At 45.8% G+C, this 21123-nt stretch overlaps 1 long non-coding RNA gene across 1 annotated transcript; it reads right to left on the bottom strand.

Annotated features, from left to right (window-relative positions):
- Positions 1–1794: 1794 nt before the first annotated feature.
- LOC120500384 lies at positions 1795–7165 on the bottom strand. Its single transcript, XR_005627083.1, has 3 exons — positions 5595–7165; positions 5213–5254; positions 1795–4884 (listed from the first exon to the last, which is right to left on the bottom strand). It is a non-coding gene; the product is annotated as an uncharacterized LOC120500384 (long non-coding RNA).
- Positions 7166–21123: the final 13958 nt, after the last annotated feature.

Below are 21123 nucleotides of genomic sequence, written 5' to 3'. Positions count from 1 at the left end.
CAGCTTCTTTTTTCTCTCGCAGGAACAGGATGATCTTACTGTAACCAAGCCTGAATTCAAGCCTCTCTTCTCAATATACCCCATCCCAACACTGCAAAATATAAAAGCTGGTAAATAAAATTCCTAATGTATCCTAGCAGGGAGAAGAGTTTCTTCAGAATGTGTCTATTTAGATAATCTCTGCAGTGCTCAGATACCATGGAAATTAGTAAAAATAATATCATAGTGAGCCTGCTGCACTGCAGCTTTATGTATCATTTACTGTTGCCATGATTAAAACTCTCTTGGAGTTTCTACCCCCAGGCTTGGCCCAGTAAGTTGACATATTTTACGATCATTTTGCACTTCCCACACATTTCACCATATTGTTTGTTATCATCTTTCCTTTCCCTGAACCTACAGCTCCTTGCTGTCCAGTACTCTCCAGGAACAGCTTCCAGGTAATGCCCATACCCTCATTTGGTTCCTGCATGGGGATTTTTCTGAATGCAGATTTCAGACTATTTAACATTGCATATCTCATCATTGCTCCCTGATTCCCTTGTGTTCTGCACTGACACCTTGTTGCCAGCTATCCTATCTTGCCAGAATCTTGGGCAGTTTTAAAAATGGCTAAGTCTATGTCAGAACCAAGGCAATTTGAATCATCTTTGATGAACTCTTTTTAAATGCTTTACTGAGACCCAAATATAGTCCACCTTATCACATGCTCCTTGAATCTACTTCACTTGCAATTCTACATGGTAGATTAATTTAAAATTCATTTTGCTGAGGCATATGTACATTTGCTAGACTGCTTATCCTCTATTCAGAGGAAACTGCCTTCTAGGCAAGCTTTTGCTGCTGTGAAGTCTGAAGACCAAAGTCCAAAAGGGTTCAGTTCACACCCAGCCCCTGCAGAAGCAATCATTAAAAGCAATTTCAGTCTCCAACTTCATGCTGCTTTCTGATGGATCACAGGTGTGTCACAGGTTGTCTTCTGCTCCATTCCTGTGATCAGATGGTTGTGATTGCAAGCTCCCAGTCCCAGTACTCCCCTTGCCAGAGTCCTGCAGGAATATCTGATTTCTTCCCAGCCCTGGCAGATACTGTGGAGCTCAATTCAGGCAAATGGGCAGCATCCAGAGGACCTGCCTTGTGGGATAAAGACCAGGCTACAGATTTTCCTGGACAGTTTTCTAGCATATCCATCTGATGATGAAGAAGTCATGCATTGTTTTCTTTAGGTGCTTGAGGTAGGAAAAAACATCAGTCCAAGAACTTACGAAAAAGCTTTGGATTGTCTGTAAAAATGTGCAAAATATTAATTATTCAGCCTTGCTGAAGATTTTGGGCTTTTTTTCTCTGTTTTTAAAAAATATCTGTTATTCAGAGAGTAGCCCAATTCAAAAACCTCTCTAGATGTAAAGAAATCCCAGAACAGAGAGGAATAATGGATGACTTAGGCTATATAAACAGTGCATTATCAAAACACACAGGTGCTAGCCCAGGGGTGGCTGGCCATGAGTACATGCACATAGAAGTGACAGCTGCACACCCCACAAGGTGAGAGGTATTTGCTTGTGCTCTGCTTCCCTCACCTTGCAGGTTCCTGATCAACACAATTGTGTTTGATCCCTGACCTTTGTAATCTATTCTATGTGCCAGCATCCACATTAGCAGATTTTCCTGAAGCAGGTATCTCTATACCATGCAAGGTCAGGGTTTGTCAAGAATATGGGTATCCCAGCTGGGAAGCAATAGAAAGACTGAGAGGGTTGCAGAAGGGAAGGTGTTTTATTGACAGAGAAGAGCAGATAACAAAATACTCAGATTCAGAACAGGGTAAGGGTGAACAATCAGTGACAAAAGGAATCTGCGTCCATACAGACAGCGACTGGTGATGTACCACAGTTGGTCATGGAAGATGACCTTTTAAATACCCCCAAGTACTCTGTTCTTCCCCTACAGCAATTCAGAGGATTCTGTTTGAATAAGCAGATTCATAGGCAAAGACCTACTCTCCCAACCAGCTACTGCAGTGAGTGTTTAATGGGAACTCCTGGATCCTAAGACCCCTGGAGTCCTTCAACCCTGCCCCAAGAAACACAGCACATGCACCACTGCAGAGATGTGTCTTTCAACACATGCCAAACTTGTGTCCTCAAAGTATTTTCCAATCATCTACTGTGGCTTCTAAAGCAATAAAAATGCAAAAGAAAGCTTTTATGCTATAAGCATCTTCAAACGCTAGAGCATTTGGACTATTAACCTTCTTACTTTTGGATGCTGCAAGCATTTAAAGATCTGCCTGGCTAAGCACCCTTTCATTAGCTAATGTAGCTGGAAGTTAGTGGAAGTAGAGGAACAAACTAAACACAATGCAATGAATGACTGCAAAAAAGGTCAAGGTGGACTGCTAAAAACAAAGCAGCTTTATTTTGCAATTTCTCATCAAAACTAACATTGATTACCTATGTTACTTCCCCAAAGGAAGAAAATTTCTGTTTGTGCTGACATTTTTCTCCTTTTTTTTTACTGGGGTGGTTCAAAGAATAATTTCCTTTCCTATGAGGCAGGTTTGAAGATTTGTGGTGTTGTCTCCTAAGCTGTTGACAAAACTTGAATTGCTTACAAACGGAAGACTAAGGCCCAAGGGGTTAATGCTTGTAGCACAGTCAAGTGATGACAGGAAAGACCTGAGAGGGTTACATATTATGAAGAGCAAGGACACAATCAGCAAAATACACCAGGATTAAATTAGCATTCAGGGGTAAAGATAGGAAGGGAAAATGTGGAGTTTGAGGAAGGACTTATTTGCGGTGAGATATACAAAATTGTCTCTCAAAAGTAATGTTACAGAAGCTCTACTGCTTGGTACATTTAAATTAAGTTGGACAAAGCAATAGCGAGTGAATGAGAGATAACAGTTCTGGTCTAGCAGGAGGAAGGCAGACTCAAGCTATTTTCATCCTCAACTCCCTGGAGCTGGCTGTTAGCATGATTGTTTCCAAGCAGGAAACTAAAAGTCTTCACAGAATAGCAGGTAGCAGCGAGCTGTGCCTGTATCTACTACCAGCTCTGGCAATTTTAGGACTGTTTGCCAAACAGATCTATGAAGAACAGGAAAAAACATGAGGACTAAGACTGCTTTTGAACTCTATGCTAAATCCAGAAATATCAAACACAAAACAAAATTCTGAAAAAATGTGTGAGAGAGAAATTTAAAAGTACTTTTCTACTTTGCCTTGTAAAAGAGATGTGTCATCAGTATTTATTTTCTGGAGCCAGACTAAATGAGGCAATTTGTTACAAGAGATGATGGAAAAAAAAGCTGTATTCTTGTAGGAATAGAAGTCAGGGCTGGGCTGTGATGAGTTCTATCACTGATTTCCTGCAAAACCCAAAGTCACCACCCCTACCTTCCCCAGAGCAACCCTGATAACATGACAGTGGATGGGACTGTTTGCCAAGTTTGCTTCATCTTTTGCTTCTTGCTCAAATCCCTCCGAAGACAAACTTCTTCCATCTGCGCTAAATATTAATCACACACAGAAGCAAGGACTTCGCTAAAGTGTGGTCAGCAAAATCAAAGCCTACTATAGTGAGAATTTAATGTAAGTATTTAAACTTCTGAAGGCTAAAACAGCTCTTTTGCGAAGCTTCTCAGCCAGGTGCTGAGTTTCAGGCAGCCTTAACATGGTGGCGAGCCAAGAAGTTGGGTGGGAGGCAGGGTCGAGGGCAGCTTGCTGCAACCACTCACAGCAGGATCCGATGGAAGGCATGATGTGATACATTGTGGGTCTGGCTCTGTACCTGTTGCAGGTTTGGTGGATCCCTGATCTTGCATTACAAGACAAAGACAACCCTCTGCAAATAAGGAAGTTGTTGAAAAAGTCTGCCATAACTCCTGAAGACAGCAGGCTTTTGAACTGGCACATAACCAAAGTGACCTACTCATTTCATGCACTTCCTTCAACAATAGCTGAGAACTTCAAGGCCCAGCTGTGCAGCAGCAGCACACCATCATACAGCCAAGTGATACTTAGAGATCTGGCTTCAGCAAATCAGGCAGTCCATTTGCTGCCTGTTTCTGCTAATACTGGGACTTGCACATGGGTAGGACATGATGGGATAGAAAAGACACGGGAAGTTGGATTTGTGCTGCTGCAATGACTGTTATCACAGGAGGAGCATGGTTTAGATACTGGTCTGGGTCTGGAGATCTTGGTCAGAGTCATCCCAAAGGTGCAGGGTAAAGCAGCAGCTTTTGATCAGCAGCAGGCCCCAGGGACCAGCCAGGCTGACAGCATCACTGGCTTTACAGGGAAAAGACTGGCAAAATGGAAGTATATTTTATGCTTGACAAATGGTAACTACCAACAGTGATTGTCATCACTTTTTCTTCAATCCACACTTCCAAGTCTCAGCTCACATTGCAATCTGGTTAATGCTCAGACGGGAGAACCAGTCACACACACACACACACACTCCTATGTATTCTTCTGGGAAAAGTCACACAGTTGTAACAGGAAAAATAGGACAGTACTGAAACATTTCTCAGCTACAAGCTCTGACTAAGAGAGAACTGTGAAATGATGGGACAGTTTTTAGGCAGAAAGGACAGATGCCAGTTTCATGCTTTGTTCAAAACTAGGCTACGTAGAGCCTTGGAGAGCACACTGTAGGCAACAGTTTGAAGGGAGTTCAGAGGACAAGCAAACAGAGCAACAAAATTCACCATATATACCGTTCATTTCAATTTCCTAAAGTTCCACAAAACCATGCATGAGGAAACCTGGTTTATGCAGTAGAGACAATTTTGTCCATACCATATCTGTGCTTGTTCTTCTGGAAAACCATCTGGAAGTAGCTGGTACTGTGTTTTCCACTTGGCTTTCATGGCTGAAAGATTAGAAATACATATTTGTCATATATATTGGCATTCCTATTACCTCTGCAATTAATGTCACTACCTCTCCTGGCTAAGCAATCTCTTTCTAAAGCAGCTGACTGTACCCAATTAAGGAATAAGCTGTGTATAAGAAATCACACATTCTCTCAGGAAAGGGGATTTTAAACTAAAGTTTCTATTAAGTGAGGTTGGAAGGAAATCTATCCTGGCTTTTATCTTAATGGTCTTTTGAATGTCACCTTTCAATTTAGATCCTCTTGTGATAATCAGTGGCTTCCCACTTACACACAGAGGCTTTGGCAGCTCTTTTCATAATACCTGTCCCTTCAGGCAGCGCTCCAATTCAGGCAGCTTGAGTGTCTATGCAAAGAAAAGCAGCATTTATTAAAAAGAGCACACAAACTTCATCCACTCTGAGCCTCATACATTAACCCCTGGTGAAAAGGATTTCCAGTTCCTCTTCATGGAATTGGAGGCTCATGAATACAGAAAACCCAGTGGATCAGGCTGTTACTTATGCCATGTCCCCTAGCCTTCCTCTAGGACAATAGAAAGCATCAATTAGGAACAAAATGAATCAGTAAAATATTGGACAGTAAAATGATCAGACATCACATATCCATGTAAGAATTATTAATGGGGCATGAATAATTTCAGAGTCACAGAATGGGTCAGGTTGCAAGGGATCATTTGGTCCAACCTTAATGCTCAAGTGGGGTCATCCTAGAGCACATGGCATGGGATTGCATCCAGGTGGTTCTTAAATATCTGCAGTGAGCAAGATTCCACAACCTCTCTGACAACTGCTACAGTGCACACTCAGCCACAGAGTATAAACGTATCTTTTTCCTTTTGTTCTGCCGGAATTTGCCGTGCATCAGTTTCTGCCCATTGCCTCTTGGTCTATTGCTTTGGCAGAGAACAGCCTGGCTCCATCCTCTTGGTACTCTCCCTTAAGATACTTAAATATATTAATGAGGTCCCCCTCTCAGTGGTCTCTTCTTGAGGCTGAACAGGCCCAGCTCCCTCAGTCTTTCCTTGTAAGAGAGACTTTTCAATCCCCTCTCCATCTTCGTAGCCCTTTGCTGGACCCACTCCAGGAGCTCCATGTCTGTCTTGTCCTGAGGAGCCCAGAACTGGACATAGCACTCTAGTTGTGGCCTCACCAGGGCTGAGCAGAGAGGCAGGATCACATCTCTTGACCTGCTGGCAGTGCCCTTCTTAATGCAGCACAGGACCCCATTGTCCTTCTTGTTCACAAGGGCACTGCTGGCTCATGGACAGCTTGTTGTCCACCAGGGCTCCCAGGTCCTTCTCTACAGAGATGCTTTCCAGCAGGCCTCCAGAATGAGGTACTCCTTCCCTTTCCAGGAGCTCAGGTGAAGCTGAATGGTCAGTAGCTCCTTAGGTTCTCCTTCTCGCCATTTTTGAAGGCTGAGGTCACATTCACATTCCAAACTTTTAGGTACCTCTCCTCGTTGCCACAAAGATGATTGTGAGTAGCCCGGTACGGTATCTGCCAGCTCTCTCAGCACTCATGGAGGCATCCTGCCTGGGCTCACGGACTTGTGGATGCCCTCTAGTCCAATCCTCTTTAGCCAAGGAAAAGTCTTCCAACACTCCTTTACCCTGGGCTCCCAGGTCAGGGCTTCCTGATGGCTGGTCTTGTCAGTAAAGACCAATGCAAAAAAAGGCATTCAGCGCCTCTGTTATCAGGGCCCACCCTTCATTTGCCAACAGGCTCGTGTTATCCTTAATTCTCCTTTTGTTATTGACATATATTTCCTGCTGTCCCTGACATCCATTGCCACAATTGATTCCACATGGACCTCAGCCTTCTTTGTCTTATTTATACTTATTCTGCCACCATTTCTACATTTGCCACTCCAAATTATTTTCATTTAGAAGAGTGCATCCATTATGGTTGCATGGCATTACCAGTCCTGTCTGACATAACCTCTCTAGACCTTTAAAAATTCTACATTCAACCATTTCTTGAAGGTAATTTTCTTCCTGTTCCTCCTACAAAGACAAAACAGCAGGTACTGCCTTTTATTAATATATCCATTTTAATATGTCTGCTACAAGATCCATTAAAAATGCACCCTCACTGGTAGTAATAGACCTCTTTCTTCATCCTGTCTTAACACTCTTAACCACCACCTCCTTCTGTAACTTCCAAAAAATACAGCAAGTAAGCAATGCAGGGTAGGCAGTAAATCTTTTTGCACTCTCTATCCAATTTTCTGCCATTACAAAAATAAGTTTCCAGGGATGAGTGCTTACCCCAAAGACGGCAATAGGCAAAGGAAGAAGCACACGTGTTACTCCTCAAAGCAACAGTGTGGTCAGTGGCTTCCCCCTCTTTCTCTCCACAGACTCACCTGAGAGTGACTGCATTGATCATTGACAGCTGTGGGCAGTTAATCTATCAGGGGATTATTTTGGCAGTACTTTGAAGCATTTGCAGGATCCCTCACCCAGCATAAGCTGATGTAGCTTTGTTGCAATGTGACGGTCTGGCCTAACACAAATGAAAAAGTAAGCATAGCTGCATGTTGAATGGAAAGATCCAGCTGAATTGCAATGTAATCCTTCTCTAATACTGATGTGGAAGCACAGTCCCAGCTTCACAGGGCACAGACAACCAAGAGCACAGAGTTGCTGATTAAACAAATAAACCAGCTCTGATGAGCAGAGAAATGCTGAACTCTTCCATCAGCAGTTCACTGAAGCAAGCTCTCAGCACACAAATAAACAGATGCCAGATGTCCCTCAGAGCAGTGCAATAATATCAAGAAAAATTCAGGTGATGAACTGATATCTAAAGTAAAAAAAAAAAATTTCAAAAATCAATATATTTCTTTGCACCATTTTAGAGCAACAAAGGAAGTACATCTGACACAAAAACTGGCCAGCAACAACTGGAATGTTGCACTTCTGCCTGCTTCCTGTCCATTTTAGTTCATCAGCAAGCTTGTCATGAAGGTCAATGCATTTTAATAATGTCATCCAGAGAACAAACAGTTCCCAAATTTCAGTAATTGCTTTGTCAAATCTCAGGATAGGATTCCTATCCATTTACAAAATTGTCATTTCATGGGAGAACCTTAAATTGTGTGAGGGGTTTAACGATAAGCTTCTGAAGAAAACTCACTACATGCAATCTTCATTGCTCTTTGCAAGGAGAGCAGAGCATTTCCTGCTGTTCCTATACAAAACAATGCAGGGGGTGAAGCTCGCTCTGCAGCACAGCAACCCTGAACTGCTGCTTTCACCTGCTGCCCCTCAGCTCCTGGGCTGCCTCATCCTGGGCTGTGCCAGTGCAGCTCCAGCTCACCTCTGCAGTTCCCGTGGGATGTCTGTGTGGAGTAATGAATATATGGGCTCCAGTCTTGCACTTCTCACTGCACCTTGTGGCATAAATTATGGCAGCATGATACCACCCCTTCCTGTCTAGTTGTGCCATGTCCTTTCCCGAAAGATTTATTGCCAAATGCTTTCCTTTTTCTTGGTATTAACATGGTGTAAATATCAATTTATCAGAAACTGTCACCAGCATTTAATCTAGCCCTTGGCAACAGCGTCGCTCTAAGAGACCTACAATGAGTATCAGCCTGACAAGTTACTCTTTGGGGTTTTTGAAAGGATTTTTATATGATTTGAGATATCAATCACACAGGTATGTGTGGTTGCATCATTATGTCACCCACAAGTGGCACAAGTATTTCAGTCACCAATGAGAAGAAGCACAATCTCAGTTAGCAAACCCAGGAATTTTACAGGTAGAAATAAATCATCCCTTTCCAACTTCAGTAGTATTTCAGTCACCAATGAGAAGAAGCACAATCTCAGTTAGCAAAACCAGGAATTTTAGCAAACCCAGGAATTTTACAGGTGGAAATAAATCATCCCTTTCCAACTTCAGCTTTCAGGAGAGCACAGCTGTGAAATGACACCTTCAGCATTTATCCACATGGAAGTCATTAGCCCAATTTCAGGTTAGTTTACAGCTATGCATGCATCTGAAAATTGCACAGGAATGAACTGACAGCTTTTTGTGGTGCCATGATTCTTTCTCCTAGTGTGTGTCTAGTGGGACTCTTAATGAAACAAAGATCTAATGGGGAAAAAAATCCCAAAACATCTCTAACTGTATCATTAAAAATGTGATGCCTCAGTGCACAGACAGCATGTAGAATCCAGTACTGACAGCTATCCAGCCTGGACTAACACCATGTGCCTTTCAAGACCAGCTGTGTTACCCAGCAGCCAAAAGCCCCTTCCTTCCCTAAGAGAATCAGAGTTTGAAGATGGTCGTGGGAACCATTCTCATCTCCCTGCCTGCCGATGACTATCAAGATGCAGGTGGGTCCCTCGCACTGGATTGCAGAGAGCTGTTGGGCAAGGCTCTGACTGATAAAGTTGCTCATGTTGACATGCTTTCTGTTCAGCATTGAGCTCATGGTGGGTTGAGGTTTGAGCTACTGGTGCTCTGCTGCTCCAGAGTGAGGAGAAAGGTTTAACAACTGCATTAGGAAGCCCCTAGTTTTCCCTCCAGCATATACAGCATTTGCTTTAGAGAGGATGTTTCCCTACCCTCAGAAAGCACTTTTAGTTCTGTAGGAGACCATAATTTTTCTAAGATATGCAAAGAAAAGCAGGGAAGTAGTTAACAAGCTCAGTCTATCAAAGCAGAATTGTATGGGTCAGGGGAGGGCTTGTTCATACTTCCACAGCACAGCTGGGAGCTTCTCAAAGAGAGAAATCGCAAGAATGGTTTGTACTGAAAGTGAAGGCACCCTGAGCACGGAGGCTGTCATGAGACTGAACACCCATCCTTCTGATATTCAGCTTAGTTAAAACAAGCCATCAAATAAAAAGGGAAAGTATGTTACAGGACTACACTAAGGAAATATTGGTTATATTCTGAAAGTGCTAAAGGGTCATGGCAGCAAAGTACACAGGGCTCAGCAAACGCATATTCAACTAAATTGCATCTGTGGGAAGGTAAAGAGAATGATGCCGAGGGGCAGGATGCCATCCAGAGGGACCTGGATAAGCTCAAGATAGGCCCGTGTTAACTCATGAGGTTCAATGAGGCTGAATAATAAGGTTAAGTGCAGAGTCCTGCACTTGGACTGGGGCAACCAGCAGCATCAATACAGGCTGGGGGTGAAGGGCTGGAGAGCAGCCCTGTAGAGGAGGACTTCAGGGTGCTGGTGGACATAATGGACAGCAGTGCATCCAGTACGACCAGGGCAGTGATCTCCTCTGTACTCAGCACCCAACAGGCTGCATCTCAAATCCTGTGTTCAGTTCTGGGCCCCTCCCAACAAGAAAGACATTGAGGTGCTGCAGTGTGGTGAAGACCCCACCTGCAGTGCTGCATCCAGCTCTGGGGTTCCCAGCACAGGAAGGACAGGACCTGTTGCAATAGTTTCAGAAGAGGGCCACAAAAATCATCAAAGGGGTGGAGGTCTTTTCCTGTGAGGAAAGCCTGGAGAAGACAAGGCTCTAGGGAGATCTCCTTGTGGCCTTTCAGTGCTTCAACAGGGATTATGAAAAAGATGGGGACACACTTTATACTAAAGCTTGTATCAATAGGAAGCACTAATGGCTTTAAACCAAAGGAGGGTAGATTTAGGCTAGATGCAGCAAAGAAGTTTTTTTACAATGAGGGTGGTAAGACACTCGAAGACGTTGCCCAGAGACATGGTAGATGTCCTATCCCTGGAAATATTCAGTCAGGTTGGACAGGTCTCTGAGCAATATAGTTGATGTTCCTGCTTATTGCAGGGTGGCTGGACTAGACAACCGTTCAAGGTCTCTTCCAACCCAAACTACTCTGTAATTCTATGACTTTGCTCTGCTTGTCTCCCACCACTGACTGCAGAGGAACCCTACAGAACTACAGATCACTGCTCACTGCAGCAATCTAGTGGGTCAAGCTGAGCTTGGAGCTTCATTGGGTAAGCAGATAACCAGCTACTGCTACCCAGAAAAAACATGCTGGTGTCTGTGGTGTGTGGGGGAAGATGGGTCCCTCTAATGTCACTGGGGAAGAGCCTGCACTATTCAATGCAGTCACTGGATTTTCTCCAGTAGGTTTGGGTTTTGAAAGCCTTCTGTAGCTGTCCCTTACTTGGGGAGGGATGGGGCATTCAGGGAGAAACACAGAGAAACCTGCCTGGTGAGCAGGTTTTTCTGCTCTTCATCAGTGCCTGCTGAGTGTCTATCCTGATGCCCCAGAACTGCACACAGAAGCCCTGTGGGCAAATAGTTCTCTCACCCAGAACAGGCCATGGTAAGCAGGGCAGTCCATTTTGCAGGCACTTCATTTCATGCAGAAGAGAGTTTGTGTGTTGTAGCTTGGGCAGTTAATTAAGAACTGAGAGCACTTTTCCTGGGGCAATGCGCTTGTTCCTTAGAAAGGGTGGTTGATATTATTTATGGCTTGCATTGATCTAACAGCTTGCTGCCAAGGAGAGAAGTCCTACTTTTCCCTCCCTGCATTGACATTAGCCCTGGCAGCCCTCTGAGCTGGCTCTGCTCCCTGAGCTGGCAGAGGCAACCTCTATAAGTCCCAGGGGAACAGAAACTGGGAGCAAGAGGACCCCTTGACTGGGAGCCATGGCAGTGGGAGCAGAGAGCTGTTCACAGCTGATCACATTATCTCCAAGGTGCCAACTTCCATTTGGTGCTAAACAGAGGTGAGATGAAACCTGCTTAAAACACTGATCTGGCTTCTTGGCATACACAAATAACAATAAAACTGTTTATGGTATTATTGTCCTGCAGGATACCTGCCTCATTCTCTAGGCAGCATGGGCTGTCCAAAACTCTTTTTCATTCACTGCACAACATGAAGCATGTTAGGCAAGAAACATGGGCCAAAGAGACATATAATTAAGTAATGAACCACCATTGTAACAAACAGGCATTGACTGTCAAAGTTAAGAAGGAAAGCACAATTTTATAAGTGTTTGAATTTGGAGTGCTTCCACTAGGAAATATGTCCTTTTGCATGTAGCTCTTAGTGTAATTTTGGTTTTACTATGAGAAACTGCCTCAAAAAAATTATTTACCACACCAAACCAATGCCCAATTGTGCACAAGTTTATATGAGGGTGCATCACTGTGATCCCCTCTGATAAACAGTCTGGTGTTTTAGCTAATTGATCTTGTGCTGCCTGCACCATTTTAGGGCCAAGGAGTGCTGCCAGCACCTCCCGTAGCTCTGGTTAATGGGTATGAATTTCTGCACATGTGCCAGCTAGCATCTTGGCACAGGTCTTGAGGCCTGAGACTTTGAACTGAAACACTTGTAGTGATCAGTAGTATCATATAAGTACTTTTGTAAATCAGATCTCTGCTCCTGTTCATATTTCTGTGATCTAGAAAATATGAGTTTTGTGCACACACAGCATCACTGAGTATCAAGGTTCATTGCTTTTTTCTGAATACTTGCTGTTTTTCTTAAATCTCTTGCCTGTGAAGAATAGGAACGTCTTAAATTCCATCAAAACCAAAAAAAAAAGTGTGGATTATTCCAAACCTAACTTGGTTTGCTTGTAAAGAAACTCTCATAGCCAGGGTGCAGCCTGTGGGTGATGTAAGCAGAAGGCACCATTCCCAATGCCCGCTCTCCCTCTTCAGCCACTTGTCTCAGTACCAAATATCACAAAGCAAGTGCGGATTATTCCAAACCTAACTTGGTTTGCTTGTAAAGAAACTCTCATAGCCAGGGTGCAGCCTGTGGGTGCAGTAGCAGAAGGCACCACTCCCAGTGCCTGCTCTCCCTCTTCAGCCACTTGCCTCAGTACCAAATATCACAAAGTGGTTTTAACACCTCTGCACAAATCCAGGATTTAGAGACAGGAAATCGGCCGATGACAGGAAGCACAGATTTGTGCAGGCACATCGTGGCAGGAAGTGGGTGTTCAGAGGCAATGAATGGCACCCAGCAAGGCACCTGTCCCACACCCTTGCCCTGAGAATTGTCCTTCTGGAAGTCCCCACAGCCCCACCAGCCGGGCAAGACCTGCAGGCACTGGGTGTGGATGAGCTGGGCACCAGACAGCTGCTACAGGCTGTGCCCGGGGTGATGCTCCAGGCATATGCAGCAGGCCCAGGTGTGCGGGGGCGCAGGGGGGCTGGGGTGCACTAAGGCACCAGCACACACCTTCGCTCGGGGTGCTGCTGCTGAGGCTGCGAGCCACCCTCCAGCTTCATCCCATCACCACGGACTACACTGCTGCTAGAAAGCTGCTGCTTTAAGCCTGACACTATAAAAATCCTGACAGACATCACCTGTACTTTGGTGCAGCTTGCATTTAGAAAAGCTGGATAACATGGAATCGTGGCTTTGCTTGTGATCGTCATTTCTCGCTGCAGTGATGCTGTGACTCGAGTCCGGGGGCAGCAGCCAGAGGCTCTCTGAGAGCTGCCTGCACTGCCTGCTCCCAGAGTCTCTGCCTAGCTCCTTGGCTGCACTGGCTTCCAACCAGCAAGGACAATACATGTCACTAGTTTTTAACACAGATGGAGTATTTATAGTTTAGGGCTTTTGTATTCTCCTCTATAGCTTAATTAGCAATATAACTTCCTGTAGCTCTCCCTGTACTTCTGGGAATGGAGGAGAATGGCAATTACTGTGGAAAGCCAGGGGCAGTGGGGGAGAGGAAGAAAAACAGAGAGAGACACACACACAGAGCCATTTCTTTGCAAGTGGCATAACACGGAGATGGCTCTGAGGCGCTGCCAGCGGAGGGGACTGTCTGCAGTGGGTTTATGAAGAAGTAATGACTCATTTCTACTTCAGGAAGGTTCCTGTACTGCATAGGAAGAAATCACATACATATTGAAATAAACTAGCTTGAGTCTGAATTGCCAGCATGGCCTGCATTAGCAGTACTTTCACATTTCAATGAAAAGGATCTAAACAATACTATAAAGGAAATCTGAACAGCTGTCAGTGCCCTAAAATAATCATGTTACCATAAGTGTTCAAAGGCCATATTGTCTAAGGAGCTGTACAAACATAAAAAAACAGATTTGTGTGCTGAATGTAGCCTATGGCAAAGTACAGTAAGGGAGGTGAAGGAAAAAATGAGAAGCAGTGATACAGGGAAGGAGGTCCAGAGCAAAGAGTTCATGAGGCAGTGCTCCTGTGGTGAAAACAAACTAAGTATCTCCCATTCCCCTGGGCAGGTATTTCTCACAGAAAACCCTTTTCCTGTCTCCAGCCCTGTCACAGGCAACCTGACTTATGCTGGCACATGGGATGATTATATCACTGCAAAGGCTTTTCTCCTGACCCCTGTGAAGTGCATGGGCTGCAAAGAGGCCTCCACCTCAGAGCTGTGGCTCTGCTACTGTAGGGAAAGGTGCTACAACTGCAGTTTGGATTTTCTTTAGGCATGGCAGTGTTCATGGATCTGGGCTGCTTTCCTGGCTGGCTTCTAGCTCAGTGTTGACTGAGTTAATTCATAAATCCTACCTCCCCCCAAAAATGAGAACAATCTGAAGCCTCCATCTACATCGGTATTAGAAAAATCTTATAGCACAACATATATATACCCACTTTATATATATGTGATTGCCTCCCACAAAGCTTCTCTTTCATGAGGTGGATAAAACTGTTTTCATCTATGAAAAGGCACAAAAAGGGAGGTGGAGACAATTAAAATTAACCAAAAGTCACCATAGCAGCAGAGTTTTGACAGCAATCCTGCACCCTGTGCCTTGTTGCTCAGCTTCAACCTCTGCACAGGCACGTTCTCCCACAGCATTCTTGGCCTCTGCTACAGCAGCTGCCAGCTGAGTTAGAATTCATATTTTAAGCATTTTTTGCGCAGTTATGTGTTTTACTTGAGTGTTTTGGAATTATCTACACAATGAAGGCACAGCTCCCTTCACTGCTGCCTTTCACATCCTCCCAAGTGTCATTTAGAGCTGTGAGGGAAACATTTAGAGAACAGTTTAGGAAAGGTGAGCCATCTGCATGTTTATGAAAGAGAGACCTGGTAAAGCCATGCTTGTCCCCAGGCATTGTTTGCAAAACCTTTTCAGGATGAAAAGGAAAAGGCAGTTGGAGTGAAGGTGTGAGCACCCTGTAGCAAATCCTCGAGCTGGGCTCAGGCGGGCACACTGAGTTACAGCTACAATTTTGTTCCAGCTTCCTGCTCATGCAACCCACGTGCTTTGTGCCTAAATCTCTGTGTGATGCCTGGTTTGCTGCAGACATCCCAGGTCACAGCTCTGTAAGGCAGCCTTCATTTCAGGAGTGTCTGTATAGATACATATGCACATACTTATGCAGAACAGCAGGTCCTGGAAACACTTTAGCAAACCCGGGACTGCCCCTGCACTACTCTGAAAGGTGCAAGAGACAAACCACAAGGCTGAATGATTGTCCTGCCCCAAATGTTTTATGTAGCTGGGCAAGCAAAGGCTCTTGGCTTGAACACACTGCCCAGATTATGCTTTTCATGGTGTGTGTAAACTTCCTCTCCTTGTTGTCCATCCCCCACCCCTGACCATGGAAACACCTCAGCCAGTGACACACTAGAGCTAGAGGCAGTTTCCCAAGGCACAGACAGGGACAGATGCACCTTGGGCACATCACACATGGAGATGGCACTTTGGCAGCACTCAGGCTGCAGGTCCCTTTGAGGGGCAGCTGGGCCAGGGGCAGCCCACCCACCTGGAGGAGGGCAAGAGATGCTGGGGGTGAGGGTGCTGGTGGTGGGGCTAGGCAGCATTTTAGGCTTCCTTCAAGGCACTCTTTATATAGCTGCTTACATAAGGCTGTGCAATTTGGCTCCTGTTGGGAGAGAAATGCGGGTGTAGGAGTACTGGTACACCAAACCTGACTGTAAAAGTCATCTGTGGGGTTTGGGTTTTCTTTCCCTGTCATTCTCCACTAATCTCTAGAACAGCCACTGCTAAATACCTAATAAAAAAGAGAATACCTTAGCAGTAAGTCATGGTGTGCCTCCAAAACCTGAGCTGGCAGCTGGAGAATATTCCCCATACAGTTTTCCAGACATGACCATGCCAAGGGCTCACAGGGGCAGCACCACAGCATTCACCCCCATTACAGTAAGGGTACCGGGTGTGGAAGAGGGTGACAGTGAGCTCAGGGGGACCCATCTGCTCCCACCCCTGAGGAGCTGCAGTAACCAGGGATGAGAAAAGCAAGGGGCTGTTCCCCTCCCTCCTTTTTCCCCTGGTGCTGACAGTTCCCTGGCCACAGAAAAGGGTGAGCATGGATTTTTGGGCTTGGAACAACAGTGGAAAAAGCACCACTTCCCCCAGACTTGACACTGATATGTATTTACACGGTGTGTTTCATGCCCAAGACGAAGTGCACCACTTCCCCCAGACTTGACACTGATATGTATTTACACTTGTTTCATGCCCAAGACGAAGCCCAGCTCTGCTGTGCCACCGTGCATCACTGCTGCCATCTCCTTCGGGGAACGTGTTTTCCATAATGGAAATCAATTGTGTTGAAAATAGTTGGGGAGCTGAGCAGTGTCACAGCACGCACAGATAAACTCGCAGTTGCTCCCAGCCAATTCCTCATCCCACGGGTCACTTGCAGCTCTCACCACGCGCTCGCAGCTCTCACTACGCGCCGCACAGCGCCAGGCGAGGCCGTGGAGCGGCTGGGAGCTCCCAGGGATCGTCCAGCACACGCTCAGGGCTCCACGGGGCTACAACAGCAAGGCTGAAGTGGTGGCGAGGCTCAGGCAGAGATGCACAGGGCTTTCACTGAATCACCCCTCAGGCACCTCCCGCTTCGTTGTTTGAAATCAGCCTTAGCTGATGAGCAGCTTTGCTGTTTCTGATGTCTAGAGCCCCCCGTTTCTCACATCCAGCATGTACCTCATCTTTCATTGTATTAAGGGGGCTTATGAGAAAGACAGAGACATTTTAACAAGGCCCCTAGTGAATGGAGGAAAAGCAGCAATTCTAAGCTAAAGGACAGTAGGTTTAGATAAGATATCAGGAAGAAATTCTTTACTATGAGGGTGGTGAGGGTGAGAACAGGGTGCCTAGAGAAGCTGCAAATGCCCCATCCCTGGCACTGTTCAGTGCCAGGCTGGATGGAGCTCTGAGCAACCTGGTCTTGTGGAAGAGGTGTTGGAAGGTCCTTTCCAACCCAAGCCATCCCATGATGACACCCCACACAGGTACCCAACCAGTACAAGTTATCCAGGTGCAAGCTCTCAGGTGGCATCTAATCCTTACCTGGGCTGGAGGGTCCACACACCAGATGGAACAGAGGGTTCACACAACTGCCCATGCACAGGGGGCCTATTTGACTCAAATATCACCAGCAAAGACACTTTTATATGAGGGCTGTCTCTTCTCACAGTTGCTGGCTTCCTTGATCCTAACGCACTCTGCATCGTGCCAAACATTGAAAAACAAGGATGTCCCAGACCTCAGACATGGCTCCCTGTGAGCTGGCAGCAGGAAAATGGGCTGGCAGGCACTGTGGTCAAGTGTGTTGATGGGCAGGACAAGCAGAGAGGGCTGGGGGGAGGTGCATACAGCATGTGCAGCAGTGGGGTGGGACAGCAGCAGGCTCCCTGCATGGCAGTGAGCTGTACCTTACCCAGGTACTTCCCTGACACAACTAACCTACCTTGAAGTACAAGGCATTTTCCAAACACAACTTTTTTTTTTTACCTTTTAACTCATGTAAGCAGATAACCCAGGCAACAGTCAAGAATCATTTTCAGGGATCATTTTCATAGATTCAGTGACAAAAGACAAGAATGCTGCAGGAAGCTACCATCCAGAGGCAAAGGTAAGTGAAGAGCACTAAAATCAGTGTGTAGCAAGGAGGTTATCTTGTTATTCATAGGAAAGATCCTGAGAAGGTAAGGAATAGAAGCTCTGGGCTCTACCACAGCTGGGAAAGAGAGCTTGGGAGGGAGGCTTTGCAGATCAAGGGGATGAAACAAGCCCAGTCTCACTGTAGATGTACACAACACCGATAGACCATTAGTAGCAAACAACAGGGATGACAAGAAGCATGAAGGTGTGAGATGTAATTGCCCTAAATATATCTGGGCACTGCTTCTTCCAGAGACAGCTGCTGTCTTGTTGCCTGCAGAGGGACGAGCTACCAGTTTTGCTTTCCACACCTCTGAGTGATGGGCAGAACGTGCAAATGTGCCAGCAAAGACAGAGGATGCAAAGGACACTGGCTTTCTCCCTCAGAGGAAGTCAGGGAGCACAGAGGGCTGACTGCTCCAGGTGCTGGTAAATACAAATGGTACAAGAGAGAAAGTTAACATACCACAGCAATGACAGTGCAGGGGAGGGAGAGCTGGTCTGTTCCAAACCTCTGATACTCCCACAATGAGAAGAGGAGGAGGGCTGGAACAGTTCCTGTTGCTGGGGAACATCGCTAAGGTCTCTCTGTCCCTGTCAGCCACTGCTGGAACGCATAAAATGTGCTCTACCAGCAAGGTAAAAATTGTGTTCTACGAAGACAGCATTGATTTCCTGGCAACAATGTCCTGCCTGCCTTTTCTGGCACCTGCATCAGACAGCACAGCTAAGCTCACAGCAGAGCTTCACAAGTGCCCAGGTCCCAAGAATTTGTTTCTACAGCTGAAGTAAAGAAGAGATAATGAACACTGAGCAAGGTCAGGGTACACTGATCTGAGCCATCCTGGCATGCCTGCCACAGCAGAACGGATGTGGGGTCCAAACAAGCAGGAGAGCCTACTCAGAGCCTCATCAGCTGACATTCCTACTGCAGTGGCAGTATGGATACTTATTTGGGTTGCAGGATTTAGACATGCATTCCTAAGAACCACATGAGGAACCAGCAGCCATTTCATTCCCAGCATCACAAAGGGGCAAGAACACTGTGCCCTTTAAACTAAGGTGTAATTTTACCTGAGCGTGACAATACACCATAATTTATACAATACATTGAGCAAAAGAAAGGTGTCCATTATGACTTTTTAAAGTAGTTTCTAAGACTGATGTCTGCTAAATCAGAGTTACACTCAAAATTAATTTGCACTTTTGAGGAATTCATCTCTGGTTCTCTTTGACATAGAGGGGTTAATAGAAAGAGGCTGAAAAATTATATTGGGGCTGCCTACTCCATCTCCTTCAACTTCTGGAAAGACAAAAGTGTTTTTTCTCTTTCCTGATCTGTATTTTCCCCAATATCTTTGTCTTCCTTTTTCTTGCTATTTGTTCCCCTCTTTTCCTTACTCCCCTGGTCATGGGATCACTGACATGAAAGAAAATAATTAGGTGGGTGGGTGTCTTCCTTTCTTTGTCATATCTTAATAGACATTATGAAATAGTGCAAAAGAAAGGAAAAAAAAAATCAAGCAGACAAATTCACTCATCCATCGCTCCCTCCTGCGCAGAGGGAAGGACGCGGGGCCGCGCAGGTTCCCGGGGCGGCCCAGCAGCGCGGACTCACCGGTCGCTTTAGCGGGAACAGATGGAGGCTGCGGTGAGGGGGGAATTAAAGCGGCATCGTCGGGAGCACAACCCCAAGGCAAGGCCGGAGCCGAGGAGCGGGAGGGGAGGCAGGTGCGGCTCCCAGGGCTGCCGCTGCCCGCACAGACCCAGCGCCCGCCGGCCCCGCTCCCACACAGCGGGCCCGCCGCCCCGCGGCGCCCCCTGCCGGCCGCGCCGGTCTCCGTGGCGTGGCACGGCACGGCACGGCACGGCACAGTCCCTGGAACACAGCACAGCCCCCGGCACGACTCCTACAGGCACAGCACAGCCCCCGGGACCCGGCACGGACCCCGGGACACGGCACGGCCCCCGCAGGAGCAGCTCCAAGGCGGCAGAGCAGCGCTCGGGTGCCGCGGGTTGGCACCGGCAGCTCGGCCAGCCTCCGCAGCAGCAGCGCTCTACCAAGACACGGCGTTCTGCCCCAAGAGCTCGGAGGGAAACGCAAACCACTTTCTGATGAACATCCAAATAAATTGATTCAACCAAGGAGATCTATAAAGTGCCACTACCCAAGTACCACCTTTCTACACGAGAATTATGGGTCATAGGAAGTGCAGATAAAAACAGGCTAGAGGCCCATCCTTAGCTATACAAGGAAGCCATGCAATAGGCATTCCACTGGGCCAGACCAGGTGTGAGGTGTAGAAGCAAAGACACTGCTCCCAGGTCCTTGATAGGCTCACAGGGATACATTGTCTTGGAATAAGTGAACTGGATTTCTCTCAGGCCAAGCTATCCTAAGAAATAGCCTCCAACCACTATCCAGGGCTCCAGTTCCCCAATTTTTACCAGTTGCAGGCCATCAGCTGACACCAACAGCAAGAAATGGTCGACTACAGCAATAATCTTACCCTTTGCCACTCCTAAATCAGTCTGGAAGTGCTGCTCCTCTTTTGATATTGTCAGCTGAAAGCTCAGCGGCTTCTTACAAACACAGCAGTTACAGCACTTTTAATCTTTTCACTGAGACTCACTTGCTTACATGAAAAAATACAAGTTGTTTTTCCTCACAAACACTTGCTCTTTTTGTGTTCTTCTCTCTCATTCTTAAACTGAGGCCTGAAGCACAGGCAAGCAGAAGTTGCAGATGCTTTGTATAGGTTTTATACAAATGAAACATCCAATCTTTAAAGACACAGAGCTCTCCAATCACCATTGTTTATATTAGAAGTGATGTTTTAAACGGTAAGGTCCAAGATAATGTTGCCTCTCTACGACTGTGAAATACTTGAGAGAATGGACAGACAGCAGCTGAGTATTTTTAAACTAGCAGCACTGTATCAAAAAGTGTTTCATGTAAACACAGTCATGAGGACTCCACCCAATGCCACACTTGGCTATCAGATCCAGGATGACAGAAAATTAGAAGACTGATTAAACCATGCTAGGTAAGGTATTTCCCAGGAAAGTATGATGAATAAAAAATTACTAAGGACAAAGACAGTACAAGAGTGTTCTGGGCTTTGAAAAACATTCAAGAGTAGGGAAATCACTGATAAAGAAAACGCTTCAACAAAGACAAAACTTTTCAACTGTAGAAGAGAGGGCATGTGGCACTTATTTATGCAAAAGCATGAAAACAGGGATGATGCTGGCAGTAAAATAACAATAGGTGAGCTATTCTTTACATAGCTACAAAAGACAATTTTTAAACAAAGAGAATCCTTCATTAGAAGATTATTTGAGTAAACTTAAAGTAGTCCTTATAGGAAATT

The sequence above is a fragment of the Passer montanus genome, unplaced genomic scaffold (genome assembly GCF_014805655.1).
Source record: "Passer montanus isolate IOZ18808 unplaced genomic scaffold, ASM1480565v1 scaffold18, whole genome shotgun sequence".
Lineage (NCBI taxonomy): Eukaryota > Metazoa > Chordata > Aves > Passeriformes > Passeridae > Passer > Passer montanus.
The sequence above is the reverse complement of the archived record's forward strand: the minus strand, read 5'-3'. Positions and strand labels throughout refer to the sequence as shown.